The sequence below is a fragment of the Rhinopithecus roxellana genome, chromosome 5 (assembly GCF_007565055.1).
Source record: "Rhinopithecus roxellana isolate Shanxi Qingling chromosome 5, ASM756505v1, whole genome shotgun sequence".
NCBI classification, from domain to species: domain Eukaryota; kingdom Metazoa; phylum Chordata; class Mammalia; order Primates; family Cercopithecidae; genus Rhinopithecus; species Rhinopithecus roxellana.
The window spans coordinates 144,432,437-144,440,058 of NC_044553.1; the positions used below are offsets into that span (position 1 = coordinate 144,432,437).

General features: G+C 38.5%; 1 long non-coding RNA gene across 1 annotated transcript in view; it reads left to right on the forward strand.

The window, feature by feature from the left end:
• Nucleotides 1-7,030, forward strand: part of LOC115897673 — a 110,931-nt gene extending 103,901 nt beyond the window's left edge. The window contains exon 5 of the long non-coding RNA XR_004057436.1: nt 6,901-7,030. This is a non-coding gene — a long non-coding RNA (uncharacterized LOC115897673). The remainder of the gene's footprint in view (nt 1-6,900) is intronic.
• The last annotated feature ends 592 nt before the right edge of the window (nt 7,031-7,622 follow it).

Here is a 7,622-nt window from a genome sequence, read left to right on the forward strand (position 1 = left end):
TAGAATGATTTATAATCCTTTGGGTATATACCCAGTAATGGCATTGCTGGGTCAAATGGTATTTCTGGTTCTAGATCCTTGAGGAATCGCCACATTGTCTTCTACAATGGTTGTACTAATTTGCACTCCCACCAACGGTGTAAAAGCATTTCTATTTCTCCACATCCTCTCCAGCATCTGTTGTTTCCTGACTTTTTAATGAACATCCTTCTAACTGGCATGAGAAATATATCTCATTGTGATTTTGATTTGCATTTCTCTAATGACCAATGACGATGAGCTTTTATTCATGTTTTTTGGCCGCATAAGTGTCTTCTTTTGAGAAATGTCTGTTCACATCCTTCACCCACTTATTGACGGGGTTGTTTGTTTTTTTCTTGTAAATTTGTTTAAGTTCCTTGTAGATTCTCGATATCAGCCCTTTGTCATATGGATAGATGTTGCAAAATTTTTCTCCAGTTCTATAGGTTGGCTGTTCACTCTGATGATAGTTTCTTTTGCTGTGCAGAAGCTCTTTAGTTTAATTAGACTCTGTTTGTCAATGTTGGCTTTTGTTGCCATTGCTTTTGGTGTTTTAGTCATGAAGTCTTTGCCCATGCCTATGTCCTGAATGGTATTGCCTAGGTTTTCTTCTAGGTTTTTTATGGTTTTAGGTCTTATGTTTAAGTCTTTAATCTATCTTGAGTTAATTTTTGTATAAGGTGTAAGGTAGGGGTCCGGTTTCATTTTTCTGCATATGGCTAGTCAGTTTTCCCACACCATTTATTAAATAGGGAATCCTTTCCCCATTGCTTGTTTTTGTCAGGTTTGTCAAAGATCAGATGATTGTAGATGTGTGGAATTATTCCTGAGGCCTCCATTCTATTTCATTGGTCCATGTATCTGTTTTATAACAGTACCATGCTGTATTGGTTACTGTAGCCTTGTAGTATAGTTTGAAGTTAGGTAGCGTGATGCCTTCATCTTTGTTCTTTTTGCTTATCATTGTCTTGGCTATATGGGCTTATTTTTGGTTCCATATGAAATTTAAAGTAGTTTTTTTCTAATTCTGTGAAAAAAGTCCATGGTGACTGGATGAGGATAGCATTGAAAATACACTTTCAGTATAGCCATTTTCATGATATTGATTCTTCCTATCCATTAGCATGGAATGTTTTTCCATTTGTTTGTGTCCTCTCTTACTTCCCTGAGCAGTGGTTTGGAATTCTCCTGGAAGAGGTCCTTCGCATCCCTTGTAGGTTGTATTGCTAGGTATTTTATTCTCTTTGTCACAATTATGAATGGGAGTTCACTCATGATTTGGCTCTCTGTTTGTCTATTATTGGTGTATAGGAATGCTTGTGATTTTTGCATATCGACTTTGTATCCTGAGGCTTTGCTGATGTTGTTTATCAGCTCAAGGAGATTTGGGGCTGAGAAAATGGGGTTTTCCAAATATACAATTATATAATCTGAAAAACAGACAATTTGACTTCCTCTCTTCTTATTTGAATATGATGTATTTCTTTCTCGTGCCTGATTGCCCTGGACAGAACTTCCACCGCTATGTTGAATAGGAGTGGTGAGAGAGGGCATCCTTGTCTTGTGCTGGTTTTCAAAGGGAATTCTTCCAGCTTTTGCCCATTCAATATGATATTGGCTGTGGGTTTGTCATATATAGCTCTTATTATTTTGTGATACATTCCATCAATACCTAGTATATTGAGAGTTTTTAGCATGAAATGGTGTAGAATTTTATCGAAGGCCTTTTCTGCATCTACTGAGATAATCATATGGTTTTTGTCGTTGGTCTATTTATGTCATGGATTACGTTTATTGATTTGCGTATTTTGAACCAGCCTTACATCCCAGAGGTGAAGCTGACTTGATTGTGGTGGATAAACTGTTTGATGTGCTGCTAGATTCAGTTTGCCAATATTTTATTGAGGATTTTTGCATCAATGTTCATTAGGGATATTGGCCTGAAACTTTTTTTTTTGTTATGTCTCTGCCAGGTTTTGGTATTATGATGATGTTGGCCTCATAAAATGAGTTAGACGCAACTCCCTCTTTTTCTATTGTTTGGAATAGTTTCGGAAGGAATGGTACCAGCTCCTTTTTGGACCTGTGGTAGAATTTGGCTGTGAATCCATCTGGTCCTTCTCTTTTTTTGGTTGGTAGGCTATTAATTAATTCCTCAATCTCAGAACCTTTTGTTGGTCTATTCAGGGATTCAACTTCTTCCTGGTTTAGTCTTAGGAGGATGTATGTGTCTAGGAATTTATCCATTTCTTCTAGATTTTCTAGTTTATTTGTGTAGAGGTGTTTATAGTATTCTCTAATGGTAGTTTGTATTTCTGTGGGATCGGTGGTGATAACCCCTTTATCATTTTTTATTGTGTCCATTTGATTCTTCTCTCTCTTCTTTTTTATTAGTCTGGCTAATGGTCTATCTATTTTGTTAATCTTTTCAAAAAACCATCTTCAGGATTCATTAATTTTTTTGCAGGGTTTTTTGTGTCTCTATCGCCTTCAGTTCTGCTCTGATCTTAGTTATTTCGTGTCTTCTGCTAGCTTTCAAATTTGTTTGCTCTTGCTTCTCTAGTTCTTTTAATTGTGATGTTAGGGTGTCTATTTTAGATCTTTCCTGTTTTCTTCTGTGGGCATTTAGTGCTTTAAATTTTCCTCTAAACACTGCTTTAGCTGTGTCCCAGAGATTCTGCTGTGTTGTGTCTTTGTTCTCATTGGTTTCAAATAACTTCTTTATTTATGCCTTAATTTCGTTATTTACCCAATAGTCATTCAGGAACAGGTTGTTCAGTTTCCTTGTAGTTGTGTGGTTTTGAGTGAGTTTCTTAATCCTGAGTTCTAATTTGATTGCATTATGGTCTGAGAGACTGTTATGATTTCCGTTCTTTTCCATTTGCTGAGGAATATTTTACTTCCAATTATGTGGTCAATTTTAGAATAAATGTGATACGATGCTGAGAAGAATGCATATTCTGCTGATTTGGGGTGGAGAGTTCTGTAGGTGTCTGTTAGGTCTGCTTGGTCTAGAGCTGAGTTCAACTCCTGAATACCTTTGTTAATTTTCTGTGCTGTTGATCTGTCTAACATTGACAGTGGGGTGTTAAAGTCTCCCACTATTATTGTGTGAGAGTCTTAGTCTCTTTGTAGGTCTCTAAGAACTTGCTTTATGAATCTGGGTGCTCCTATATTGGGTGCATATGTATTTAGGATAGTTAGCTTTTCTTGTTGAATTGATCCCTTTACCATTATGTAATGCCCTTCTTTGTCTTTTTTGATCTTTACTGGTTTAAAGTCTGTTTTATCAGAGACTAGGATTGCAACCCCTGCTTTCCTTTTTTTTTTTTTTTTTTTTTTTTTTTTTTTTGCTTTCCACTTGCTTGTAACTATTCTTCCATCCCTTTATTTTGAGCCTATGTGTGTCTTTGCACCTGAGATGAGTCTCCTTAACAGAATACACTGACGGTTCTTTGCTTTTTAGTCAGTTTGCCAGTCTGTGTCTTTTAATTGCAGCATGTAGCCAATTTACATTTAAGGTAAATATTGTTATGTCTGAATTTGATCCTGTCATTATGATGCTAGCTGGTTATTTTGTCCATTAGTTGATGCAGTTGCTTCATAGTGTCTATGTTCTTTACAATCTGGTATGGTATGTTTTCACAGTGGTTGGTACCAATTGTTCCTTTCCATGTTTAGTGCTTCCTTCAGGAGCTCTTATAAGGCAGGCCTGGTGGTGGCAAAATCTGTTAGCATTTGCTTGTCTGTGAAGGATTTTTTTTCTCCTTCACTTCTGAAGCTTAGTTTGGCTGGGTATGAAATTCTGGGTTGAAAGTGCTTTTTTTAAAGGATGTTGAATATTGACTCCCATTATCTTCTGGCTTGTAGGGTTTCTGCAGAGAGATTCACTGTTAGTCTGATGGGCTTCCCTTTGTGAGTAACCTGACCTTTCTCTCTGGCTGCCCTTAACATTTTCTTTCTTCATTTCAACCTTCGTGAATCTGATGATTATGTCTTGGGTTGCTCTTCTCGAGAAGTATCTTTGTGGTGTTCTCTGTGTTTCCTGAATTTGAATGTTGGCCTGTCTTGCTAGGTTGGGGAAGTTTTCCGGGTTCTCCTGGATAATATCCTGAAGTGTGCTTTCCAACTGGGTTCCATTCTCCCCACCACTTTCAGGTACACCAGACAAACGTAGGTTTGATCTTTTCAAATAGTCCTATATTTCTTAGAGGCTTTGTTCATTCCTTTTCATTCTTTTTTCTCTAATCTTGTCTTTATATTTTCTTCCATTAAGTTGATCTTCAATCTCTGATGTCATGTCTTCCACTTGATTGATTTGGCTATTGATACTTGTGTATGCTTCACGAAGTTCTCATGCTGTGTTTTCCAGCTCCATTGGGTCATTTATGTTATTCTCTAAACTAGGTATTCTAGTTAGCAATTCATCTAACCTTTTTTATAAGGTTCTTAGCTTCCTTGCATTGGGTTAGAACATGCTCCTTTAACTTGGAGGAGGTAGTTATTACCCACCTTTTGAAACCTACTTCTGTCAATTTGTCAAACTCATTCTCTGGCCTGTTTTGTTTCCTTACTGGTGAGGAGTCGTAGTCCTCTGGAGGAGAAGAGGCATTCTGGTTTTAGGAATTTTCAGTCCTTTCGCACTGGTTTTTCCTCATCTTCTTGGATTTATCTACCTTTTTCTTGATGTTGGTGACCTATGGATAGAGTTTTTGTGTGGACGTCCTTTTTGTTGATGTTGATGCTATTTCTTTCTGCTTGCTAGTTTTCCTTCTAACAGTCAGGACCCTCTGCTGCAGGTCTGCTGGAGTTTGCTGGAGGTCTACTCCAGACCCTGTTTGCCTGGGTATCACCAGCAGAGGCTGCAGAACAGCAAAGATTGCTTCCTGCTTCTTCCTCTGGAAGCTTTTTCCCAGATGAGCACCTGCTAGATTCCAGCTGAAGCTTTCCTTTATGAGGTGTCTGTGGACCTCTGCTGGGAGTTGTCTCCCAGTCAGGAGGCACAGGGGGTCAGTGACCTACTCGAGGAGGCAGTCTGTCAATTAGCAGAGCTTGAGTGCTGTGCTTAGAGATGTGCTGCTCTCTTCAGAGCCAGCAGGCAGAAATGTTTAAGTCTGCTGAAGCTGCCCCCACAGCTTCCCTGTCCCCCAGGTGCTCTGTCCCAGGGAGATGAGAGTTTTATCTATAAGTCCCTGACTGGGGCTGTTGCTGCCTTTCTTTCAGAGATGGCCTGCCTAGAGAGGAGGAGTCTAGAGTGGTAGTCAGGCTATCCCTACTTTACAGAGCTGTGCTGGGCTGTGCCTTGTTTGAACTTCCTGGTGACTTTGCTTACACTGTGAGGGGAAAACCACATACTCAAGCCTCAGTAATGACTGACGCCCCTCCCCTCACCAAGCTCTAGTGTCCCTGGTCGACTTCAGACTGCTGTGCTGGTAGCGTCAATTTTAAGCCAGTGGATTTTTGCTTGCTGGGCTCCATGGGTTGGGAGCTAGCCCACTTATATCTCTAACTTCAGCCCTCTTTCCAGGGTAGTGAATGGTTCTGTCTCACTGGTGTTCCAGGCACAATTGGGGTATGAAAACAAACAAACAAACAAACAAACAAACAAACAAACAAACTCTTGCAGCTAGCTTGGTGTCTGCCCAAAGGGCCGTCCAGTTTTGTGCTTGAAACCCAGTGCTCCGGTGGTGTAGGCACCCAAGGGAATCTCCTGGTATGTGGGTTGCGAAGACCATGGGAATTCCTGGCACAGTTCCTCAAGTCTTCCCTTGGCTAGGTGAAGGAGTTCCCTGACCCTTTGCACTTCCTGGGTGAGGTGATGCCCCACCCTGCTTTGGCTCACCCTCCGTGGGCTGCACCCACTGTCCAACCAGTCCCAGTGAGATGAGTTGGGTACCTCAGTTGGGATTGCAGAAATCACCCACCTTCTGTGTTGATCTTGCTGGGAGTTGCAGACCAGAGCTGTTCCTATCCAGCCATCTTGCCAGCTGGAAGTGATTAATTACATTTCTAATAGATATTTTTGATATTATGTGATGAGAATTTTTCTTTACCTCTGTGATGTTCTTCCAGAAACATGTAACAGTATGACAAATCAAATATATTTTGAAAAACCAATGCTTCCTATATATAGAATTTTCCAATGAAACTCACCTTAAGACCATCATTAAGGTTGAATATTTCATGAGGGAAAATATTATTGCAAGATAGTCTTACTAATCTTCTATGAAATAAATAGATATCTTACAAATTAATTTTGGTATAACTTTTATTAGTTTAGAGTGAGTTTTCACCCATCCCAGATGAGCACCTGCTAGATTCCAGCTGAAGCTTTCCTTTATGAGGTGTCTGTGGACCTCTGCTGGGAGTTGTCTCCCAGTTCAGGAGGTACAGGGGGTCAGTGACCTACTCGAGGAGGCAGTCTGTCAATTAGCAGAGCTCGAGTGCTGTGCTTGCTAGTGCTAAACAAATAATATTTTATGGTTAAAGAAAATTTTCACATTTTGTAAAGGATAGTGATTGCAAAATAATGAGTTTAGTCTTTTGGTCAAAAAACTACTACTTTTAAAATATGAATTTTAAAGGTAAGTTTTTACTTAAAACTTGTCAGATGATCTAATTGTATGAATTAAGCAAGTCACTTTTATTTCAACCTTTTTCGGTGGGTTGAGGCAAAGATCAGATGATGTTATGTGTGTAAGAGCACTTTGTAAATTTTAAGGCAGCAGAAAATTATAAGTTACTACTATGAAGCGGTCATTTGCTAAATTGTATGCTAGGATTCTCAAAAGAATAAATAGACTTTCTTCAAAAAAGTCACCTTTTGTTTGTTAGAAGAGGAATTGATAAAACCTTTAACTTTGTTTTTGTTTTCATCAGATGCTGCCATGCCTGAGAAGTAGTCATGTTAAGAGGATGACAACGTACTTTGGGGGACTAACGATTGTTCAGGGCGAGACTATGGACAAAGAAAATAAAAATGTAAAAGGCAGAGAGAATGAAAGAAGGTATATGGTGAGAAGAATATATACTTTACCTTCAGAGCCACAGAAATAGCTTATTTGTATAGATTTTTGGTTAAGAATGTTTTTTAAAATCATTTAAATAATTGCTTATTGTAGTTGTAATCACATTAACTTTCCAAACTTTGGAAGAATAATGTGAAAATTAATAAAATTTAAGCTTGTTACAAGATACTTATGTGAAATGGCATGAATAATGACAATGTATAGTAATGGATTATGCTTGTATTCTAATGAGTTGAATTAGCTATTTTTTCTGGTAGCACAGTCTTCCAAGATTGTGACATGACAGTTCAAATCAGCATGGTATCTGAGCTTCTTATTCTGCAGTTTCTTTTCCACTTAATGTATTGACCCAACTCTATGATTGCTGATATATCACTCACTCACTCACATTTTTATATGCTAAGATCGATGTTTGTTTCTACAATCAGGATTCAGCTTCTTTGAATTCATTTCTGATTTTTAATCGCTGACTGTCTTCTTAGGAGTTAGTTATTACAAAACATGAATAAATAGAGTCTAACTATGAGTTTTTCTCAGAAAAGGAAAGACTTTTACAGGTTTTGAAATTACAAT